The sequence below is a fragment of the Bos indicus genome, chromosome 2, assembly GCF_029378745.1.
Source record: "Bos indicus isolate NIAB-ARS_2022 breed Sahiwal x Tharparkar chromosome 2, NIAB-ARS_B.indTharparkar_mat_pri_1.0, whole genome shotgun sequence".
Taxonomy (NCBI): Eukaryota; Metazoa; Chordata; class Mammalia; order Artiodactyla; family Bovidae; genus Bos; species Bos indicus.
Window position 1 is genome coordinate 17,487,706 of NC_091761.1, and position 25,760 is coordinate 17,513,465.

Sequence of the window (25,760 nt, forward strand, 5' to 3'; positions counted from 1 at the left end):
AAGAGGAAAAAATAGTGTTACTATTCAGTTTTTGACACCAAAATTCAGCAAGTTTTTTTAGTGCACACAGTCTCTACACTGCTTTATCTCCTCCTTTAAAAAGCCGAGATTGATAATCCTAGTCATGGTGTTTTGTATAATGGAGTTGCCATCAACACAAGGAGAGGAAGATGGAGAAAACAAACCCATTTTAGGCCTGGCTGATCAGAAGTACTGTAGACAGTAGGAAGAAGAGGGAGCAAGAGAAGCATCAAGTCTGACACCCTCACTGCCTCACAGACTCCTAGATTAGAAGAAAAGGACTTATTCATCACAGCAATAGCATTAACCAAAATTTCAGTATTTGCATAAATACCTCAAGCCTGAATGCCCACAGTGTGACAGGAATGGCCACCTCACTCCAGCAATGTAGTTGACTGCACTTCCAAGCTTAGAAAACCAGAATCCTTTATAATGGACAGTGGACCTGTCTGACCTTCACCCAGGAGATAAACATTGTCTTACTATCCCAGATGTACAAAGATGTATAACAATGTGGAACCCATAGCACACTGTGGACCAATAATCAGTACTTGACTGAAAACAAACCTTCAAGATAGGCACATTTCACTCACTTTCCAGAGAATTAAAGTCAGGGTCAAAGAAGCGAAGGAATTCATGCTAGGCCCCACAGTGGTACAGTTGGAATTTATACCTAAACATGACTCCTTCCATGCCTTCTGCCCATCAAACCACTCCCAAGATCCATGCCTGATTATGGTCAATGTTTATGACAAGCCAAAAGTCATGATTGAATTCTTCCAGAGGAAAATTTCTATTGGCTTACCATGTTCCCCAGGATGACAAACATTATTTCCTGAAAGATACTTCAGAAGAACTAAACCAAAACTTTATAAATGAATTTAGCATGCCTCCCCTAAGTGAGGTGTCTCTACAGTAGGACCCCAAATTTTACTTGTCATCAGAAGACAGAGGGAAAAGAAAGAGCCGTTGTCCAAAGTGAAGGAATATCCTAGGAATCCAAATGGAGCATTTGTCTTTTCACAAAATCGAATTGCCACAAACCTGTGAAGAGTAGAAAAACCTATCCTGGAAGGATGGAAGAGAAGAGAGCATTTTGCTTTAACCTGGGCAGATTTTGTAAACCTGTTTCTAGGAGGGCTGCCATCAGTTTCTTCCCTCCCTGTATACGTGTTTCACTGCTCTCAAGGGAAGTAGTGTCTATTTCTCTTTTTCTACCCTCCCCCTTGAGTCTGAGCTGAACTTACTGAATTCTTTTATAGAAAAATGCAACAGGGATCTCCCTGGTTTCCAATGGCTAAGACTCTGGACTCCCAAAGCAGGGGGACGAAGTTTAATCCCAGGTCAGGGAACTATATCCCAAATGCTTCACCTAAGACCTGACACAGCCAAATAAATAAATAATTGTGCACGTGTGGCTGAGTCCCTTTGCTACTCACTTGAAATTTTACAACATTGTGAATCAGCTATCAGTTCAGTTCAGTCACTCAGTCGCGTCCGACTCTTCGCAACCCCGTGAATCGCAGCACGTCAGGCCTCCCTGTCCATCACCAGCTCCCGGACTTCACTCAGACTCACGTCAATCGAGTCAGTGATGCCATCCAGCCATCTCATCCTCTGTCGTCGCCTTCTCCTCCTGCCCCCAATCCCTCCCAGCATCAGAGTCTTTTCCAATGAGTCAACTCTTCGCATGAGGTGGCCAAAGTACTGAAGTTTCAGCTTTAGCATCATTCCCTCCAAAGAAATCCCAGGGCTGATCTCCTTTAGAATGGACTGGTTGGATCTCCTTGCGTCCAAGGGACTCTCAAGAGTCTTCTCCAACACCACAGTTCAAAAGTATCAATTCTTTGGCACTCAGCCTTCTTCACAGTCCAACTCTCACGTCCATACATGACCACAGGAAAAACCATAGCCTTGACTAGACAGACCTTTGTTGGCAAAGTAATGTCTCTGCTTTTGAATATGCTATCTAGGTTGGTCATAACTTTCCTTCCAAAGAGCAAGCTTCTTTTAATTTCATGGCTGCAGTCACCAACTGCAGTGATTTTGGAGCCCCAAAAAAATAAAGTCTGACACTGTTTCCACTGTTTCCCCATCTATTTCCCATGAAGTGATGGGACAGGATGCCATGATCTTCGTTTTCTGAATGTTGAGCTTTAAGCCAACACTTTCACTTTCATCAAGAGGCTTTTTCGTTCCTCTTCACTTTCTGCCATAAGGGTGGTGTCATCTGCATATGTGAGGTTATTGATATTTCTCCTGGTAATCTTGATTCCAGCTTGTGTTTCTTCCAGTCCAGCGTTTCTCATGATATACTCTGCATATAAGTTAAATAAGCAGGGTGATAATATACAGCCTTGATGTACTCCTTTTCCTATTTGGAATCAGCTATTCCCCAATACAAAATAAGAAGTTTTAAAAAATAAATATAAAAAAAAATGCCACAAAAGTGACATTCCAGTACTTCTAAGACTAGGTCATAATAAGTGTTACAGCTTCTGTTCAGGTCTCTTAAAATACCTGCTCTGGGGAAAATGTAAAACATCTGGCTACACCAAGATTCTCATGCTGTAAGGAGGCACAAACTGGCCTCATGTAGAGACAGATGCCCAGCCATCCACCCACTTCCAGCCATACCAGCCCATGAAGTGTTAGTTGCTCAGTTGTGTCTGACTCTTTGCAACCCAATGGACTGGGGCTTGCCAGGCTCTTCTGTCCATGGGATTCTCCAGACAAGGATACTGGAGTGGGTTGCCATTTTCTTCTCCATACCAGCCCATACACCAGTCATATAAGCTAAGGAACCATTGTTTACATTGTGAGTTGGAAGTTTAAAGGGGCAATTAAAACTTAAAAATGAATATTTTGCGAAGTTAATAAGATTATAGGATTACATTTCCAATAATATTTGAAGTCTCTGAAGTTGGTAAACTCATCATTCTAGGGTGGTACATCTCAACTAAGGGCAATTTTGCCCTCCAGAGGACACTTGGCCATGTCTAGAGATATGTTTAATTGTCACAACTGGGCTTAGGGGTGCTATTGGCTTCTAGTGGGTAGAGACTAGGGATGCTACTAAACATCTGAAGATGCACAGGACCAGTCCCCCGTAACACAGAATTTTCAAGCCTAAATTATCAATAGCCCCAGAGCTCAAGAACTGTGTTCTAAGATACCACAGGCGATTACATTGAAAAAGTGGTTGGCAATACATTTCTCAAGCAAATATAACTTCTTACCTTTGAAGAGAAATGTTTCTTGTACAAAATAAAAGTTTAAATGTTTATGTCGATTGGAATGGGTGGGTTTGAGTCTGATTCATTAAGATGCATGTTTTTCATGTATTTATTTGGCATTTTATATGCAATAGGCAATGCCTAGGCACTGGGGATTTCAGAGTAAGTTCACTGCCTTCTCCGGGCTACCGTCTAACTTGGAGATAGACTGGTCAACAATCACATTACCATAGGATAATTGTAGGACTAGATACTGGAAAACAGGACAAGGAACACCGAAGTCAGCAAAGAATTTAAAATTCAGTCACAGGAGAGAATTTAAAAGAAAAGAGCTCCGGGATGAAACTGTATGGCTAAGTAGAATATTTTAGACTGGATGCTGGAGAGTAACAGACTTTATAGCAGGGACACCATGAAAAAGCATAGTTGGTGTACAAATCTAATTAGTTTTGGAAAATAAATTGTGATTTCTTTTAATAGTATATGGAACAATTAGGACTTAAATCATATCTAAAGTCATTACAGGCTTCTGAAATTTTGTCTGGGGAAAGTATGGCTGATAATATATATCTCCAAGGAGAAAATCAAGGAAAAGAAGTTCAGAATCGAACTTTCTTCATGGTCTAGAGAAATAAAAAGCATGAAAACAATATAGGATAGGGCTAAGAAGAGATTTAAAGCATTGCATTAAAACGCTTTAAATCTTTTTAAGGACCCCAAATCAGCATTAAATGTAAGGGTACAGAATAAAGGAACATTGCAACCAGCATGTAGGAAGCATTAGATGTAAAAGCACAGGTTTAACTCTGGAAAATAAGTTTGCCTTTGTTGTTGTTAAATTCTTTTTCAGGTTGGAACAATCATTTTTAAAATTCCACTTAGAACCCAGGGGATCTTTATGATAAACAACCTAAAGCCTCTTATGCTATCACATGCCTTCAATTTCCTCACATTTTCCCTTTAGAGACACAAAAAACCCCTGTGGACTTCAGAATATCTCAAGGACTTTAGTCATACAATATTCAATTTGAAGTGGTATCACTAGTACATTTTTATGATTCAAAAATCATACGGTATGACATTTTTAAATAGGCCCAAAGACTATCATCACATTTTTATAATCATTTGCTGCAGTGATGTATTCTAACACCCAAGAAAACGTACTTGATTTCAAAAGACACATTTCCCTTGGCAAAACACCTGTTTCAAAGTGGAACAAAGCTTCTTTCTTCACAGCATATTCTGAAAGCATGGAATATCACTGAAGTGGTATATGATAAAGGGTTGTGGACTAACACAGAACCAACACCAGAAACCCACTGCACCAGGTTGGCCTGGTTATGCTTAACTAGTAGGATCCAGGATCTCTCCCTAGGCACCAAGAAACCCTGGTTTTGAAAAATCAGTTGTTATATAATGATTTCAAAGTAGGTAAGTGGGACTTATGCAAATAAAACTAGTACTTGAGTGTCCCAAATACAAAGTACATGATGTGATGATCTCTGCAGAAAGCAGAAACCAGATCATGCTCCAAAGAGTTCATCTAGATTCCTCAAAAATGTTTCTCAAAGTCTGGTTCTCAGACCACTTGCACTCATAAAATCTGGGTGCAAGACTTTATTAAAAGTTTCTTTTGTGCTGTCTCAGACCTAGTGGATAGGTATATTTAAGTTGATTCTTAGGCATGTTAAAGTTTAAGACCCATATCTTAATGTCAAAAGTCCAGAAAAAAGTTGCATAAGAAAGTTACTTGTTTTGCATTGAATTCACTCAATATATATAAAATAATACTGAAAAAATGAATATTTGCTTCTTTAACTAATGGTATTAGAACCCTACAGCACACTGCTCCCACCCACCCACCCCACCCTCGTATGAAGGCCTTTTGTGTCCCCTGCCTCTTGTTTGTAGAAAAGCTGAAGTCTCCCAGGCCTCCTGAGTCACGAAAGAGTAGACTCAAGCAATTAATAATTAGGACAATAGAGTCACAGTCTCACTGTCTGATGCACATTCCTGAGCTGTTTTACAGATATTATAACTGCCACCAGAGGGAAAAAAATAACTGCATGATGACCAGACTGCAGCCATGACATCAGCTGCTCCATCTTGAGCCATACTGAATCTATAGCTAGAACAGTTCCAAGAACTGGGTTTTACAGAATGAGATTAACACTATTGCCCATAATAATTTCTGTCTTTGTTGAGCATCAAAATAACTCTTAAGTTGTTCTGCCTATAAATGTAAACAGGCAACTAAAACTGCCAGCAAAGAGATGCTACAGACCCATATCACAGCATCTTCCAGTCTAAGAGTATGGCACCATATGTCAGCATGAAGAAATTATGGAAGATGAATCTTTGTCCATAGCCCCATAGTAACGGAATGGTGCTGACAAGTGGGGATTTGTAAGCAGTGTGCGTGCGCGTGCTCAGTTGTGTTTGCAACCCCATGGACTGTAGCCTGACAGACTCCTCTGTCCATGGGACTTTCCAGGCAAGAATACTGGAGGAGTGTGTTCCCATTTCCTACTCCAGGGGATCTTCCCAATCCAGGGATCAAACCTGAGTCTCTTTTGTCTCTTATGTCTCTTGCAGATTCTTCACCACTAGCGCCACCTGGGAAGCCCCTTGAAAGCATTTAGCAGGAAAGAACTCTTTATGGGAAAGAATTCTCTGCAGGAGAACCATTTGTTTTGTGACTTTAGCAAAGCTGTATTGTAACTAACCTTCAGCTTAGTTACAGGCACCCCTATGTTTCACTCATCTCTAACCCACGCACATCTTCCAAATCTTTCGGTCATACAATACCTTGCCTGACTTTTCATTGATCAAAGAAGTAGAAATGAAGAATAACTAATTAACAGATAATCAGATCTCTTCCCTAGCTTCCCCTTCAGTTACCTCACAAATTGTGTGGACAAGATGCCAGCTAAAGAAACATCATAGAAGACTGACAAGCTTGCACGCAGTAAAGGATGGTGATGACTCTGACCCCTTATTGCAATGATTAACTGAGATTACTTCTCTTTTCTCTTTAAAAACGTTCATGACTGAGCAGATTATCTGGAGTTCATTTTGAGGAACATGGAGTTCCTCCTTCTTTGGAACACCTTCTTTCCAAACTGCTGGCTTTATGATTGAGAGCAGTGGTTTCTGTTTTCACTAGCACTTGCCTCTCGGATATTGATTTTCGAGCAACGAGCCGCCAGACCTCGGTTTGGTAACAGTACTGAGTGTTATTAGCTATGTTTACATGATGGAACATCAACATTTGGCAGAGGGAAACAACTACTGATTCTTTGCTTAAGAAAGAAAATATTTCATTATAAAATTTGGCAAAGCCAGGAGCCATCGTGGTGGGTTTTAATACTATTTCTTCAGTTCCCTTTAGAAGAGTTTGGTGGGGGTGTGTTTCTCTAGACAGAGAAATCTGATTCACAAATATGGTTCCTCTGGAAAACATTTTTTTTCTTTTAAAGTAGGAATGTGTCCTGACCCAGGAAAGGATTCTTGATTTAACTTGAGATCCAAAACAACCTAGGGTAACATCATTAAAAAGAGTAAAGTATGATATACTGACAGGATATTTTTCCAGACATGTGAGATATCATATAAAAACACCAATCTTAAAAGCCATGCTCCCCTATAGGTCTTTTTATCACGTCCCATGACTCCTAGCAAGATGTTATTAATTCTTTGGGCAGCAGGGGTGCATAGTGAAAGGAATTTATATATTCATGACTGAATAAATGAAGTAGATTTCTCTTCCCTCCCAAACTCATTGTTACTGAAGTGGATTCCCGGAAGTGTTGATCCATTGGTTAGCCAAAAATCTCTGGCTTCATGGATATACATAAGCTCGAACAGATTGTACTTAGTGCCAATTTGGGGTCACGAGAAAAATGAGTGTGCAGAGGAAACTGCAATGAGAAAAAGCCCCAAGAGAGCAGACATGAGACAGAGACAGAGAAGAGGCCACAAAGCCTCTGAAAGACTTAGGTTGATTTTCTAGCTCTAGTTGACATGAGCCCCAGCTGAATGCTGGTAGGTGTTCTTGTATTCCATGAGACCTCTGAGTCGCCCTATTCCCCTTTTGTTCCTTTGATGTGAGCTATTTATTGGGCCTCTGTTCTTACAACCTGGAAAAGAAAAATAGGGTCCCTTACAGAATATGATGAATATTTGTGTTACAAACTATTTACAATGGGAATCTGCCACTTTACTCTGCTTCATGAACAGCCTGGCCTCTCTGACCTATCTCCTGGGCCTTTTTTTTTTTTTTTAAATTTTATTTTATTTTTAAACTTTACATAATTGTATTAGTTTTGCCAAATATCAAAATGAATCTGCCACAGGTATACATGTGTTCCCCATCCTGAACCCTCCTCCCTCCTCCCTCCCCATACCATCCCTCTGGGTTGTCCCAGTGCACCAGCCCCAAGCATCCAGTATCGTGCATCGAACCTGGACTGGCATCTCGTTTCATACATGATATTTTACATGTTTCAATGCCATTCTCCCAAATCTTCCCACCCTCTCCCTCTCCCACAGAGTCCATAAGACTGTTCTATACATCTTTTGCTGTCTCGTACACAGGGTTATTGTTACCATCTTTCTAAATTCCATATATATGCGTTAGTATACTGTATTGGTGTTTTTCCTTCTGGCTTATTTCACTCTGTATAATAGGCTCCAGTTTCATCCACCTCATTAGAACTGATTCAAATGCATTCTTTTTAATGGCTGAGTAATACTCCATTGTGTATATGTACCACAGCTGTCTTATCCATTCATCTGCTGATGGACATCTAGGTTGCTTCCATGTCCTGGCTATTATAAACAGTGCTGCGATGAACATTGGGGTACACGTGTCTCTTTCCCTTCTGGTTTCCTCAGTGTGTATGCCCAGCAGTGGGATTGCTAGATCATAAGGCAGTTCTATTTCCAGTTTTTTAAGGAATCTCCACACTGTTCTCCATAGTGGCTGTACTAGTTTGCATTCCCACCAACAGTGTAAGAGAGTTCCCTTTTCTCCACACCCTCTCCAGCATTTATTATTTGTAGACTTTTGGATCACAGCCATTCTGACTGGTGTGAAATGGTACCTCATAGCGGTTTTGATTTGCATTTCTCTGATAATGAGTGATGTTGAGCATCTTTTCACGTGTTTGTTAGCCATCTGTATGTCTTCTTTGGAGAAATGTCTATTTAGTTCTTTGGCCCATTTTTTGATTGGGTCATTTATTTTTCTGGAGTTGAGCTGTAGGAGTTGCTTGTATATTTTTGAGATTAGTTGTTTGTTAGTTGCTTCATTTGCTATTATTTTCTCCCATTCTGAAGGCTGCCTTTTCACCTTGCTAATAGTTTCCTTTGATGTGCAGAAGCTTTTAAGGTTAATTAGGTCCCATTTGTTTATTTTTGCTTTTATTTCCAATGTTCTGGGAGGTGGGTCATAGAGGATCCTGCTGTGATGTATGTCAGAGAGTGTTTTGCCTATGTTCTCCTCTAGGAGTTTTATAGTTTCTGGTCTTATGTTTAGATCTTTAATCCATTTTGAGTTTATTTTTGTGTACGGTGTTAGAAAGTGTTCTAGTTTCATTCTTTTACAAGTGGTTGACCAGATTTCCCAGCACCACTTGTTAAAGAGATTGTCTTTAATCCATTGTATAATTTTGTCTCCTTTGTCAAAGATAAGGTATCCATATGTGTGTGGATTTATCTCTGGGCTTTCTATTTTGTTCCATTGATCTATATTTCTGTCTTTGTGCCAGTACCATACTGTCTTGATAACTGTGGCTTTGTAGTAGAGCCTGAAGTCAGGTAGGTTGATTCCTCCAGTTCCATTCTTCTTTCTCAGGATCGCTTTGGCTATTCGAGGTTTTTTGTATTTCCATACAAATTGTGAAATTATTTGTTCTAGCTCTGTGAAGAATACTGTTGGTAGCTTGATAGGGATTGCATTGAATCTATAGATTGCTTTGGGTAGTATACTCATTTTCACTATATTGATTCTTCCAATCCATGAACATGGTATATTTCTCCATCTATTAGTGTCCTCTTTGCCTTTTACCCACATTTTGTTGCTTTTCTTGTGGATAAGAATTACACAAAGAAGAAGGTATTTGAACTCAAATCACACTGTTTTAACTTGAGCAAATATTGTCTTTAATCAGTTGAACTCCCTTTAAGGAATGGAAACTACCATTTAAGTACAATTGCATGTGCAAAGATCTTTACATCATTAGTTCTTTAGTCCTCACGACTTTGTAAGGTTCAGACTCAGGGAGGTCCATTGGCTTGTTCAATGATCCAAGTTAGAAAATGTTAATGTTTACATGTAATCTACATCTCTATTTCTTAGTTCAAAACTTTTTCAATGACACAAGTGACTCACAAAATACAGTACGTTGATTAAATATATGCTATCCAAGATTATTTTAAATATATTACGAAGAAATATTTTATAAAGTTACACATTTACTTTAATATATTAGAAAAATAATTAGAATCAGATCTTAGTGAATATATATATACACATGTATATAGTAAATAATAGTACAGATGGCATGTAGATATGACAAAAATCTTAAAGAGATGATTGAAATTTCAAACTTTCATCAAGTTCATATCAAGTTCCTGTGAAATGATAAACATCTTGAAAATCTGTTCAAAAGTGATCCAGTGGCCATATTAAATTCAGATTTGGATGTAAACTAAATATGTTAGGCAAGAAGTCTGTCTCCATATTATGTTGAAATGGTTCATATATAGAAAGCATTGTCACATTTTTTTCTAAATTTCACTAGTGTCATTGCTATTAAAGATATTAAAATACAAAAATACAATATTTCTCTGCATCTAATACAAGTGCATCAAAATTTTTGAGTAATAATATAAGCAAACACTATAAACTGTTCTAAAGTTTTAGCAGATATTAAAAAGACTCAAAAACTTTGAACATTTTGAGAATGGTTTCCAGGTAAATAATAAGACAGGGTAATGTTATAATGAAGGTCAAGGGGCTTCAACTTCTAAAGAAATATAATAATCCTTCAGTGATATGCCTGGTGTGTCATACTCAAATGATGAAATGGATCTGGAAAACGAAAATGACCAAGAAACCAAAATGGTTAGTTACCAACAATCTGAACACAAACCACAGGAACATTTTCAGCCAAATAGAATATTCTTCTCATATTATGTCTGAATATCCTTCAGACTGAAATGTGCAATGAAGGGGATTTCTGACACTGAATGCTTAGATGCATGGGGGCCAGAGTATAGTGGCATAGGACCGGATTAAGAAGCAGTCCTGATTCTATTCTCCTAGTTCCATCTTCTACTGAGAGTCTTTGGGTAAAGCTTTCATCATCTGAAGTCTCCATTTCATTGTATCAGAAGCCATGAATAAAAATATCTACATGCTTAGGTCAAAAGATTATTGTTAAAGTCCATTTTACATTGTGATGTGCTACCTGCTAAGCAACGTTATGCTTAGAAAAATAGTTTAAAAGAAGGCTTACGTTTTCTTCCTTATAATTAGCTTTACTTGCCTTACTGTCTCCTATTGGTGTATTTCTTTTAAGAAGGGCAATTATTCTGGAACACAGAATAGCACTCAAAATTTGAAAGTTGGGAGAGTAGCATTGAAACTTATACATTATCATATGTAAAGTAGGCAAAAGCTTTTGACTGTGCAGATCATAACAAACTGCAGAACATTGTTAAAGTGATGGGAATACCACACCACCTTACATGTCTCCTAAAGCTGAGCGCCAAAGAATTGATGCTTTTGAACTGTGGTGATGGAGAAGACTCTTGACTGTCCCTTGGACTGCAAGGAGATGTGACCAGTACATCCTAAAGGAAATTAGTCCTGAATATTCATTGGAAGGACTGGTGCTGAAGCTGAAACTCCAATACTTTGGTCACCTGATGTGAAGAACTGACTCATTGGAAAAGACCCTGATGCTGGGAAAGATTGAAGGCAGTAGGAGAAGGGACAGTAGAGGATGAGATGGCTGGATGGCATCACCGACTCGATGGACATGAGTTTGAGTAAGCTCCGGGAGTTGGTGATGGACAGGGAAGTCCGGCATGCTGCAGTCCAAGGGGTCACAAAGAGTAGGACACGAATGAGTGACTGAACTGAACTGAACTGAGAAACCTGTATACGGGTCAAAAAGCAACAGAACCAGACATGGAAGAGAGGACTGGTTCAAAATTGGGAGAGGAGTAAGACAAGGCTGTATATCGTCACCCTGTTGATTTTACTTATATGCAGAGTACATCATATGAAAGGCCAGACTGGATGAATTACAAGCTGGAATCAAGATTGCCAGGAAAAATACCAACAACCTCAGATATGCAGATGATACCACTCTAGTGGCAGAAAGCAAAGAGAAACTAAAGAGCCTCTTGATGAGGGTGAAAGAGGAGAGTGAAAAAGCTGGTTTAAAACTCAACATTTGAAAACCTAAGATCATGGCATCTGGTCCCATCATGTCATGGAAAAGCAGAAGGGGAAAAAGTAGAAACAGAGACAGATTTTAGTTACCTGGTTTCCAAAATCACCACTGCGGTGACTGCAGCCATGAAATTAAAAGACGGTTGCTCCTTGGAAAGAAAACTATGACAAATCTCGACAGTGCATTGAAAAGCAAAGACATCACTTTACTGACAAAGGTCCATGTAGTCAAAGCTATGGTTTTTCCAGTAGTCATGTACAAATGTGATAGTTGGACCATAAAGAAGGCTAAGCACTGAGGAATTAATGATTTTGAATTGTGGTGCTGGAAAAGACTTGAGAGTCCCTTGGACTGCAAGGAAATCAAAACAGTCAATCCTAAAGGAAATCAGTCCTGAATACTTATTAGAATGACTGATGCTGAAGCTCCAAAACTTTGGCCACCTGATGGGAAAAGCTGACTCATTATAAAAGACCCTGTTGCTGGGAAGGATTGAGGGCATGAGAAGGGGACAACAGAGGATAAGATGGTTGGATGGCATCACAGATTCAATGGACATGAATTTGAACAAACCCCAGGAGATATTGAAGGGCAAAGAAGCCTGGCATGCTGCAGTCCACAGAGTTGCAAAGAGTTGTACATGACTTAGCAACTACACAACAACAACAAAATAGATAGCTGGTGGGAAGTTTGCAACAGCCTGATGGGGTAGGTTGTGGTGAGAGGTGAAGGGAGGTTCAAGAAGGAGGAAATATATGTATTATGGCTGATTCTCATTGTTGTATGGAAGAAGCCAACACAATATTGTAAAACAATTATCCTCCAATTAAAAATAAATTTGTAAAAAATTTAAGGTTGGGGACATGTTTACAATGGGAGATAGGGAAATCCTATATTAAAGAAGGGATTGTTTTTTCAAAGACCCATTATAGCAGATTAGGTGGTTTACTGGATGAGATGGTCCAGCTTAAAAAACTGCACTTGGAATTCTAAGGAGGAATGTGTTTATCTTTCACAACATAGGCTCCACTAGCCTGGTGAACTATTTGAAGTAAGGAATTCATGCTCTGCATCTGGCTCATGCCAGTCATCACTAGCTGGTTTGAAAATGCTGCCTCTCCTTTCTTTTATTGACAACGTGGATCTTGCTGAGGTTCTGAAAGTCTGTGTAATTGTTTTGTTTTCTAAGTCCTCATAGAGTATTTTTTCAAGGTAATATCATTCTAGAAGAAGCTTTAATCAACAGGCTTGCCAAGTGAGATGGATGCTCAGTTACATGTAAATATAAAAGGCCTTTTTTTTTCCTTTTTATTTACCTTAGAAATAGTTCTGTATGCCTTGATAAACTGACTTCACTTTTACCAAAGATAAACACTGCCCTTGAAAATCACTTGATACCTTTTGCCCTTGGTTAGATGTCAAATCTGATGAACATTTCTAAAAGCCATTTCTCTTTCAAATGACCTATGGAGGTTGCTTCCAGTACTGAGATTCTAAATTGCCTTTTATTTCTCAGTAATATGCTTCTGCTCCACTATATGGAAGAAAGGTTGCTTATTATACCCTCTAGTGGTGATTGTGACATTCTTAAAAATATTTTTATTGCATTCTTTGCCCTTTTCCTATAAACTTGCTATATATTTACTTTAAAATATATGTATATGATTCTTTGACTTTATACTGTAAACTTTACAGTATAAAAGAAATTTATCAATCTATGCTGCTGCTGCTGCTGCTGCTGCTGCTAAGTCACTTCAGTCGTATCTGACTCTGTGCGACCCCATAGACAGCAGCCCACCAGGCTCCCCTGTCAAGATACAAAAAATGTAAATCATTTGCATTACATTTAGTGTTTATAAATACATCAAAAATAGGTTTATAGATTGATTCATTTTCCTCACATTTCATATACTCCAGTTTTATTCCAATTTTAAATATATGTCTTATTCTTCTCTTCCATTTGGAATAGTCAGTAAGCAGTTATTCACACCACTGGAGGAAGTATATATAGACTTCTACATATCCCAAAATGTCATTATATTTTGGTTTAGAGTCCTTCTTTACTCATACTTAGTCATGAGTACATCTCATTTTCTAAGAATTCACGACGTTTGAAATGAAATAAGGAAGCCACCCATGGAACTTCTGATTCTACAGGAACTAGGAATTTGTCACTCCTTCCTTTTCCACTCTGCCTTCTCCACCCCAAAAAGGACAAGGGAACATTTTTTAAATTGAGGATAAATACACATTTTGAAAGAACATCTGCCAAGATTGTTGCTATGTCTCTGTCTACATTCTTCTCAGGTAAAAATTTAATTAGGTATTTTCTTCTAAACTTCTTGCTTTCAAATTCCTAATCAGTTACAGTTTGTATATAGATGATGAGAATAAAGACAGTTAAGAAAAATAAAGGAGACAAGCAGAACAGGTGGTTCTCAACAAAAACTTGAAATTAAGAGTTGTCTGCAACTGAGAGTAATCAAGAGATAACCATAAATTAAAATGACTTTAATAAATAGATAAAAATGTCTTGTTTCTGGATAAAAAAGACTCAGTATTTTGAGATATCAATTTTCCTAGATTAATCCATAAATTAATTGACAATCCAGTAGAATGTTAATATACTTTGATCAAAGTATATTTTGACCAAAGTATTTATGTATGTTTATAAAGTTTATCTGAAAGAATATGCAAATGAAAATAGCCAAGAAGAGCAAAATTAAAATAAGGATACTAGAGGGAAGGACTAGATTTAATGTGTTTGAATATGATATGAAGCTGTAATAAAAAAAAGCATGTTATGAGCCTGCTAAAAGAGACGGGTATCAGTGGAATAGGAAAAACAAACAGTGATATTTTAGTAAATGCTAATACTGACATTTTGAATTGGTGAACAAAGAAGGATTAAAACAACTATTTGGAGAAAAACTACAAAATCTTCCTTCTTTTCACATCAAAATATATTCCCGTTAGATCTATGAGTTAAATTTTGAAAGACAAAATACTAGGAATAAATAAGAATTAGTATTTTAGTAGGTCTTGGAGTTAGGAAGGCATTTATGAGCATGTGAAACCCAGAGACCATAAAGAAAAATATCTGTAAATATACTACTGCATATATTTAATTGTTGGACTTATTCATAAAAATATTTCATAATTATAGTCAGAAGTCCAAAACTGGAGAAACATTCATGTTTGTGAAGACAAAGTGCTAATTTTCTAATTTACAAAGAGCTCTCTTTTGTCACTAAGAGAAAGAAAACCCAATAGAAAAATTGGCAAAGTATTTAAATCAGAAAACCACAGATGAACAATTATAAATGAACAGAAAACAATGAAAAATCTTGCACCACCTCACTAATGAATACAGAAACACAAATCTAAATAAGCTTAAAAATCTAATCTGATCAACTTGGAAAAGATGAAAAGAGTTGGTAATGCAGAATGTTTAACGTAGTGGATTTCGGCACTGTAGGTAGGAATGTAAATTAATATAATATTTTGGGGGGTAAAGTTGGCAATATTTATTAAAATGTTTCTGACTCAGTTATTTCACTTCTACAATTTTAGGACTTTATTCTACAGAAATACTTCACGTGAATATTCAGAGATATATGTATAAAGCTGTCTTTATATTATTAAAAAATGACCCAAATACCACTGTGGAAGAAAGTATGGCATGTCCTCCTAAAGATAAATAAATAAACGTAGTAACTTAATATAACATGGTAATTTCACATGATCTAGCAATTCCACTTCTGGGCATATACCCAAAAAAACCATGAAAGCAGGGACTCAGATGCTTGTACACCCATGTTCAAGCATTATTCTCAACTGCCAAAGGTAAAAACAATCCAAGTGTCCATCTGTGAATGGATAAATAAAATATATTACAGTTTGACCCTGAACAACACAGATTTGAATTGCCTGGGTCCATTTATCGGAGAAGGCAATGGCACCCCACTCCAGTACTCTTGCCTGGAAAATCCCATGGATGGAGGAGCCTGGTGGACTGCAGTCCATGGGGTCTCGAAGAGTCAGACACGACTGAGCGACTTCACTTTCACTTTTCACTTCCCTGCATTGGAGAAGGAAATGGCAACCCACTCCAGTGTTCCTGCCTGGAGAATCCCAGGATGGGGGAGCCTGGTGGCTGCCGTCTATGGGGTCACACAGAGTCGGACACGACTGAAGTGACTTAGCAGCAGCAGCAGGGTCCATTTATACATGAATTTTTTTTTCAGTAGTAAATACTGCAGTACTGCATGATCTGCGGTTGGTTAAATCTGTGGATGTGAAATGGCAATACGGAGGAAACTTGGATATGGAGGGCCAAATATAAGTTACACATGGATTTTTGACTGCATAGAGTGTTGATACTTGGAATGATGTACAAAATGCATTGTGAAGTGAAATGAAGAAATGGAAGTGGAAATTGCATTATAGTTGTTTTATATATTTCTTTTATAAAATAATGATACATCCAGTTAACCAAGGGTAAGTCTATCTAAACTATATGATAGAAAAATCACCTTTGTGATTGTCTTCTTGGAAATATGGAGTCAGATCGCACTCTTGTACCTATGAGTTGGGTTTCCTGTAAGCAATGAATATTCTCTGCTGTCAGTCATACTAGGAAGAGATTGATTCATCCAGGGACAGAAAATGGGGACATAGTGAGCAAGAATTAATTAGACTGTGATAAGGAAAATATTTTCCTCCTTTCTCTGGGCTTGAGAATTGCCAGACTAGGAGCCCTGCCCTGTGCTCTATCATATGGAGACAATTTGATGACAAGTTAGGAAGGTGTCTTCTCTGGTGCCTCAGAGGGTAAAGCATCTGCCTGCAATGTGGGAGACTTGGGTTCGATCCCTGGGTCAGGAAGATCCCCTGGAGAAGGAAATGGCAACCCACTCTGGTACTCTTGCTTGGAAAATCCCATGGACAGAGAAGCCTGATAGACTACAGTCCATGGGATCACAAAGAGTCAGACACAGCTGAGCAACTTCACTTCACTTCACTTAGGAAGGTGGTTCAACCCATAGAGGACCCAAAGAAGGCTGGACACGAGCTGTAGCAGCAATTTATTTTTCATATCGGACTTCCCTTCCATTTGTCCCTGTCCTTCTATAAGGTCAGCAGGCTGAAGAAAAATTATCGGAGAGGCTGTGTCCATGCTAGTGGACAGTGGTAACTGCCAAAGAGCTCCCATGTCCTGTGCAGTAAAGATGGTGAGTTTCATCTCCAGAGCAAAGAGGGGCAGTTTAACAGGAAGAGAGGACCAGAAGGGAAGAACCTCAGGGACATGTTCCTTAGAAGATGTTAGGTACCGAAAACCATTAGAAACATATGAGAAACAGTCTTTGCAGGAGATTCTTCTTCATCACTGAGAAGCTTGGGGAGAGGTCCCACCATCATGGTTTGGATTAGAATAATTTTAATCCAGATATTATCTTGGGTCTTTCTGACCTTTAAAGATGGTTCAACACCCAGCTTCGATGTCAAGTCCGGTAGATTTCAAAACTGTCCCAAAGGTTCTGTGAATTCAAGGGGATAAGGCAGGAAAGAAGGGACTTACAACTCATGGCTCCCTCTAGTGTGGACTCCCTCTGCTGCTGCTGCTAAGCCGCTTCAGTCATGTCTGACTCTGTGTGACCCCATAGACGGCAGCCCACCAGGCTCCCCCATCCCTGGGATTCTCCAGGCAAGAACAATGGAGTGGGTTGTCATTTCCTTCTCCAGTGCATGAAAGTGAAAAGTGAAAGTGAAGTCTCTCAGTCATGTCTGACTCTTTGCAACTCCATGGACTGCAGCCTACCAGGCTCCTCCGTCCATGGGATTTTCTAGGCAAGAGTACTGGAGTGGGGTGCCATTGGACTCCCTCTGCCTAGCCTCAACATGGCTTTGACACTCAGCCCCAGGACCTGTTCTCACAAGGAAAGCTGATTCACACCAAGCATTCTGTGGATCTAACAATCTTTACTATACCACTAGGGGTCATGGAAGAGGTGGCATCACCACTGCATACAAATGACATGAAGCCCCCATGAGAGACCCTGGTCTCTGTGCTTCTTGGTACCTCAGCACCGTGGACTCTCTTAACTCCTCCTTGTACATTCTCACAGTCTCCTTTCTCCTCCCCCTCATTTATTTCCCCCTGATTATTTCTTCTCCACCCTTCCCTCTGCCAATGTTTAAATGAAAAAAGAACTCTCCTTGTCTCACACAGAGCAGTTCTTCCCTGTTCTCTGGGTATCACATCTTGGCCAATCACTCTAAGGGTTCACCTTTCAACTCAGTCATTAATTAAGGTCTTAGGCATCTTTTCATGTGATTTTTGGCCATCTATATGTCTTCTCTGAAGAAATGTTTATTTAGCTCTTGTATCCATTTGTTGATTTGAGTTGTTTGCTTTTTTAATATTGAGCGGCATGAGCTGTTTGTGTATATTAGAGATTAATCCCTTGTCAATTGCCTCATTTGCAAATATTTTTTCCCATTCTGTGGGTTATACTTTTGTTTTGTTTATGATTTCCTTTGCCCTGTAAAAGCTTCTAAGTTTAATTAGGTCCCATTTGTTTATTTTTGCTTTTATTTTCGTTACTCTAGGAGGCGAATTCAAAAAACATTGCTGCACTTAATGTCAAAGAGTATGCTGCGCATGTTTTTCTCTAATGGCTTTATAGTATCAAGTCTTACATTTAGGCCTTTAATCCATTTTGAGTTTATTTTTGTGTATGGGGTCAGAGAATGTTCAGATTTCATTCTGTTACATGTGGTTATCCAGTTTTTCCAGCACCACTTACTCAGTGTTAGTCAGTCACATCCGACTCTTTTTGACCCTATGGACTGTATTGCCTGCCAGGCTCCTCTGTCCATGGAATTCTCCAGGCAAGAATACTGGAGTGGGTAGCCATGCCCTTCTCCAAAGGTCTTCCTGACCCAGGTATCAAACCCAGGCCTCGTTCATTGCAGGCATTCTTTACCATCTGAACCAGAGACTGTTTTTTTCCATTGTATATTCTCACCTCCTTTGTCATAGATTAATTGATGGTGAGTGTGTGGGTTTACTCCAGGCTTTCTGTCCTGTTCTTGAATTCTCACAAAAAAGGATATATTTCTTTCCTCTGGAACTTCAGAAATCTACCTCTTGCCCTTGGGGAGCTCACAGTGCACAGAACGAAGGTATGAACCCCAGTGTGATACAACTGATCAGTACAGCTTGTTTCACTAGCAATCCAAAGAACGGAGATGTCTAATTGCATTATCTGTGTTTGTCAAATTAATTTTATATGGCTGTGAAATATTTTCTGAGTGACAATAGACCTACTTCCTGTCTCCCTAGAACCACAAGTTGCCAGAAGTTCCTAGTTTTGATGGATCTCCCTAATGGGGTCCTTCTAATAAGACTGGCATTTGATGTTCTCTGTCATTCATGCTGCAATTTATTTTTTGTTAGGTTTTAATTGAAAACATCCACATATTTCCTCTGGAGCTATAATGCCAAGGAGCCAGTTATAGTAGTAGGCATACTGTCCTGCTCATCCTGATAAGAAAGCCAGGGATTTTTAATTCCACCTGTTTCTCCCCCTAGATTTAGAATATAAATTCTTTCTACATATTTATGAAACAAGACAAGCTGATAGCAAGAGCACTACTCAGTAATTGGAAAGTCAGTTACTTTTTATCTCTTGGTTAAAAAGAGGAAGTAGGTCAGTTCTTTGTTAATAGCAAATACTATTTAGGATGATACATCATCATAGGATGATACAAATTACTAGGGGAAAGACATTGTAAAGTTGATTTTCAAGCAAGAGGCAATAGCTAACTTTTTCTTTAATATATTAAGACTGCAGTGACCAATTTTTCAGTAATCAAAGTCTGAATCCTTTTTTGTTCAAACTAATTTTTTAATTAGTTTTTTTTGATAACCTTACCGAAAAAACTAACAAAAACTAAACTAACTCAGCAAGCCATTTTCACTACTCAGATCAAGCACCTGCTAGAAGGGTTTGTTCAGATGCATTTGTTGCTGTTCAGTTGCTAAGTCGTGTCCATGCATCTGAACATATTTCAGCCATATACCACGAGTGTATGTGATGGAGAGAGAAATATAAATGTGAGAATAAAATATTTATGGCATGGAATTACTCATGCCCATTTGTTTATATAGCCTTCTGTGTGTGTTTCTATCACAGACGTGAAACTAAAATTCAAGTAGATCCCTCTGCATTTGAGTCTTCTGGTGAGGAAATTTAAATTGCCCATCTACTAATTTTTTTTGCATTTGAGATAAATCATGAGGTATTTATAAATATCATTTCAAAGGCTAAGAGATGGTATCTGGGTATTTGGCTTATTACTAAACCAAGAAGAAGTTTGTTTTAGAAGCAATATGATTCTCCAACAGCCTCCATGTTTGCATACATCAGAACTGATGGCAGTTTGGAAGCCAAATACAAAAGCAAACGTTTCTCAGGAAGAACTACAGTTTGCTGCCATCCATGTCTATCAAACTCAGGGTGAAACATTACCGAAACCTACTTCTAGCCTTGATCCTAAATGGCTTAGAAGGCTGGTGACCTCATCCTTTGATGTTTAAAAAAGGAGGAAACTATATTTCAACCAAAGAGGCTACAAAACATTAAAACTGCTCAAACTGGAAATTTCCACAACATCTGACAACACACCAAAAGCCACTGAGACAAACATGCTCTCAAGTGCTGTCCTGCTTCCAGTTTCCTGTGCTTTCTGCAAGTACTTCCGTTTTTCAATCTGCTTCTGGAGAATGCTGGCCACCGTTTCAGGGAAAATGCTTCCGTGACTATTGTAACGAGCCGAATTCTTGCCCAGACCAGGGAGATCCTAGACACTAGCCTGTGGACAACTGCTGCAAGTGAAGTCAGGAATCTGATCCGCAGGAACAGCTTTTAGGTCTGTCATTGTTTCAGAGTCCATGAGCTTTGAGACTGGGAATTAAAGCAAGAATACTAGAGGCTGAGTGCCTAACTCCTATCAGTGCCTAACCATCTTCAAAGATGCGAGAACTCAGCTCTGAGCGCATTTTCAGTAGTTCTTTGCTTGCTGTTTCCACAATTAATGAACACCCCTTTAGATTCTGCAGTTCTGTAAATCCATGGATGATTTAACCTGAATCATGACCCTATTACTTGGTAGTTAAGAAGAATGACTACGAATAGGATAGACTCAGTAAAGTTGAGTCTCCCAAGGATATTTGTCAGTTATTGCTGATCCATTGGACTTCCATGGCCCTCAACCCTCACTTGTTTATATTCCTGAAACATTTGAATCCTTTATGTGATCTATTTTCAGAATGCTGCTGCTAAGTCGCTTCAGTTGTGTCTGACTCTGTGGGACCCCATAGACGGCAGCCCACCAGGCTCCCCCATCTCTGGGATTCTCAAGGCAAGAACACTGGAGTGGGTTGCCATTTCCTTCTCCAATTTTCAGAATAGATCAGCCAATTTAATTTGTAGTTACATTGGAACATGAACTTAGATTTTTGATGTCGCAACTCTTGGTAGACTCCTCTGGAAGATGATCATAATAATAACTAGCATTCGGTGAGCTCTTCCTATGTGGTAGCTCTTCTACAGACATCATTTGTCACAGAAATTCTGGGAGACAGGCACTAATATTAGCCCTACTATGCAGATGATTAAACAGAATCAGAGAGATTAAGTTACTATCCCAAGGTCACACAGTGCTTGAACTGAGACTTGAACCCAAGCAGTGTAACTGCAGAAACTGTATCTCTGTAAAAGTCAAGTAAGGTGTAATCCCCTGACCAGAATGTCTGGGAAAAAAATTAAATGCTCCAAGTTGTAGGATGACTGAATAAATTATGGTTTACCCATGCAATGAAATATCAGGTAATAATAAAACAAAATAATAGTTTTATGAATATGCAATGGTATGAGAAAATGTTAAAATGTAACATTAAATGAAAAAGGGCTGCACAGTAAAATCTCAATTTTGTACTTAAGAAAAATAGATAATAGAATGCCAATGTTGATTATCTCTAGAAATTGGATGAAAGCTGATTTTAGTTTTTTCTTTATGCTTCTCTGTATCTTCTAAATTTTTGGAAGTGGCCATTATCAGGTAAGCGAGCTCAGTCATGTCCAACTCTTTGCAACCCCATGGACTATACGGTCCATGGAATTCTCCAGACCAGAAACTGGAGTGGGTAGCTGCTCCCTTCTCTGGGGGATCTTCCCAACCCTGTGGAAGTGGCCATATATTACCTTAAATTCCAAAAATTAAGGTATAGTGAAGCATGAAAATGTCTGAAATTCGCTTCTCCTAATTTCTAGCGTTGAAGAAAAAGGAGTCCATTTCTGTTTTGTCTGAGACAGTGATGTCCACCTGTACCCAGAGGTATGTGGCCTCTTATCCAGACCTTTGTCTGGATTAGACTCCTTAATTTTCATAAGAAAATGTCAATTCTACCACCAGCTCAGCTGACACTGATACATGTGTCCTTCATTGTCCTCATAGATTATCTATACTCGAGCATCTCTCCACAGAGGATAACCTTGAACTCTGCTGTCCCAAACAGAGAGCTTCATTACTTTATATATGTTTATATATTATATTCATGTGTATTATTATATCTGAATATATATTATATATTCAGATAAAACTCCCAGATGGCCATATTGTCTATTTCTCTGGGACTTAACATTTTATCATTGATCCTTACAACTGTATCCTACAACCACCTTGCCGAGCTCCTCACAAAATTACGTTTGCTGAGCTGAGTTTAGCCCCAAAACCATGTGCTTGCAGTGAAGAATCTTATAAGTAAGAGCCCTATTGCATTAAATGTAGAAGAACTGTTGAAATAGTTGTTCACCATATCATTACATTATAAAAGGGAATTTTTCCCAAAAGTCATCATGATCTTTCTAAGCAATAGATTTGTTTTAATCTTATGGACACTATAATTTGTATCATCAACTTAAAAATTACAGACCACAAATAACCTTCTGTCTTAGCTGCTGCAAAGTCCTGGGCCAGATACATGGTGTTCCTCCAACAAATGTCCAGATGCTTATTTGTTGAACTGATCTCTGATTTTCTTCTGGCATTGACTTTCTCCTTTTTTTTTTTTTCTTTTCATTTGTATGTGCTCCTTCAAACCATATGAGGAAGGGGAGAGAAGAAATAAATGGATAGATAAATGAATAAAAGCAAATTTGTGTTGGGAACTTATGGCTGATTTCAAATCAGCACAATGAGCATGAGAGTTTTCTTCCTTCATCTGTTTTTCTAGAACAATTTACAGAGATTCAAGAGTTGGTGACATGATGATGACATGACAAATGGAAGATTTTCCCCACCACTATTTGTTTTAAAGAAAAATGACAGAGGTCAAGTCCTGGGTTCATGTACTGCTCTGACAAGATCCACTGTGACACTGGGAGCACCCTAACAGGAACTGTTTTCTCAGGAAACAGGCCAACTGCTTTGATCTCAAGTGGACAAATCAGAAAGGCAGGTAGGAGTGACTTGTTCCTCTGTAATTTTACAAGCTCAAATTCTACATTGCATCCAGTTGTTTCACAAGCTCCTGTACTTACAAACTTTCAACTTCAGAAAAGTGAACACAAAGCCCCATATGAGAACAAAGGCATGCAGGCTCTGCCTTCCCCACAACAACAGTCTGATCACTTCAGCAGAGCACTCTTGCTCCTGGTACCAATAAATTTACCTGCTCACACGTGAAACAGCTTCTGCAGTTGCTTTCCTCATTACCTTGTCCTCGCAGGATTTCCATCATCTGATGTTTTTTTCCATTCAGTCTTTAAGTAAGGTGTTTCACCTTCCCCTGGAGGCAGCACTTGATCTCTTTCTTTCCTGTAAACAGCAGTGTGGCCTGTCTTAACATTCTCTCCAGAACAATTTTTCTCTCTAAAGTGCTGAGTCACTGAAGGGAGGAAGAGACATTCTGTGGGCAGCAGTAGTCAACTGAGAAAACAGAATCATTTCCCAGGACTTAAAAGGGTACTTTCAAGAGTGAGCAAATTCGAAAAGTGGGCAAGAAGTTCGTTCAGGGTGAAAGGTACAAAGTCCTTTTCACATAGTCTGTGGAAGATCATCTTTCATAAATGAAAAAGGTGCAAGTGGAAAATTCCTTTATTTTGCAGCAGCGGGGTAGTGCATCAGCCCTGGGCTGGGATTGCAGAGAGTTCTCTTGAGTTCTTAGCCTTCCTTTCTGGCCTCTGCCTTTCAGTTTTTCACCAGTTCAATGGGAAGATGACCTCTGCTCCTACTGTAAGAGAAGGGTACCAACAGACTGAGTGTATGGGAGTTCTGAGTTTTGGGACACCTGGATTTGACTGTTGATCTTCAAATATCCACTGCTTCAAAATCAGTCTAGGTACATTTGAACTTTTTATTTTGTATTTCTCAAAGGCTACTGAATTAAACTGTTTGAGAATGAAGTGGGCAGGATATACAGGAAAATTCTAACACTATAAAGCTTTTAAAATGGAGACTGATGGCAATTTCTTGTGAATCAAAAATACCGCAAAATAAAAACAGTTTAAAAATGATTATTAGCCCTACCCAAACTCAGGGTGGCTTCCCATACAGTAATGTGTGTGATATTTCCACAGCCTCCTTTTCAAACCCTGATGCTGCTGCTGCTGCTAAGTCGCTTCAGTCGTGTCCGACTCTGTGCGACCCCAGACACCGACTCCTACCAGGCTCCCCAGTCCCTGGGATTCTCCAGGCAAGAACACTGGAGTGGGTTGCCATTTCCTTCTCCAATGCATGAAAGTGAAAAGTGAAAGTGAAAGTCGCTCAGTCTTGTCCGACTCTTAGCGACCTCATGGACTGCAGCCTACCAGGCTCCTCCGTCCATGGGATTTTCCAGGCAAGAGTACTGGAGTGGGTTGCCATTGCCTTCTCTGTTTCAAACCCTTCCCATATCCAAATCATCACACAGCTACCATTTGAGTACATGGTCTCATTATAAATATATTATCTTACCCATCCTGGTTAGAACCATATGAGGTAGGTATAATTATCTCATATTTCCAATAAGAAAACTGAGGCTCATAAAAGTTAGGTAATTTGTCTAAAATTACGAGAGAGTAGAAACGGATGCCTGGCCTAGCTGAACTCAAAGCCACTCTATTTCCACTGTTTGGCTGGCTAATCTGCTACACTGATCTCTGTCTAACTTCCTACTTGCAGTCATTCTATGGAAAAAGTGTAAAGTTTGGAGCTGTATTCCTTAATCATTCACTGTATAACCAGTGATGGTACACAGCTGTCCAGGCTTTAATTTCCTCAGGTCTAAAATATGGATAACAATGCCTACCTAATGTTAAAACCATTAAATGAGATAATATATTTAAAACATGGGCCAGTATCTGGCTCATACTAGTTGCTTAATAAGTATAAGAATATGGCCATATCATCCTTTACTTACACTAAAATGCTCCAGTATTAAAATTCTTAAAAAAATAAAATAAAATTCTTTATATGTGTTCTAGTTCCCCCACCAAAAAAAAAAAAAAAATCTATGGCTCATATTCCTTTATAACCTCCTTGTGTCAGCATGCTATTGATTACATGTTCTGGAAACTAAATTTATGCTGAGTTAAACAGGAAGGAAATCAATTATCTCACATAGGAGGATGGTCAGGGCAGCCTTGAGGGGTGGCTGATTCAACAATTGACAATGTCATTAAAGAGCTGGAATCTTTCTGCTCCATGATGGACAGAATCTGCTTCACCCTAAGGCTTGTTACCCTCCCTGGTGAAAAGGCCTATGGTTGCCTACAGTACCCAGAAGTAATCACATTTCATTTATATCTGAGAGGAAAGAAAGGCCATCTCACTATGGTTCTACAGCCGTCAATCAGCTAATCTTTCCTTGCCGAACCAGTCACTGGTAAAGGGAGGTGAATTTTCAGGATTGATTTGATTCATCACCTGAAGGGAAGTAGAATTTGTCCACTCCCCTCCCCAAAGTTTTATACTGTAAATCTCAGTG

General features: G+C 38.9%; 1 long non-coding RNA gene across 1 annotated transcript in view; it reads right to left on the reverse strand.

Annotated features, from left to right (window-relative positions):
* The window catches only part of LOC139186967 (uncharacterized), a 41,848-nt gene extending 18,091 nt beyond the window's left edge, over positions 1-23,757 (reverse strand). Inside the window, exon 1 of the long non-coding RNA XR_011570671.1 lies at positions 23,466-23,757. This is a non-coding gene — a long non-coding RNA (uncharacterized lncRNA). The remainder of the gene's footprint in view (positions 1-23,465) is intronic.
* Between the last annotated feature and the right edge of the window lie 2,003 nt (positions 23,758-25,760).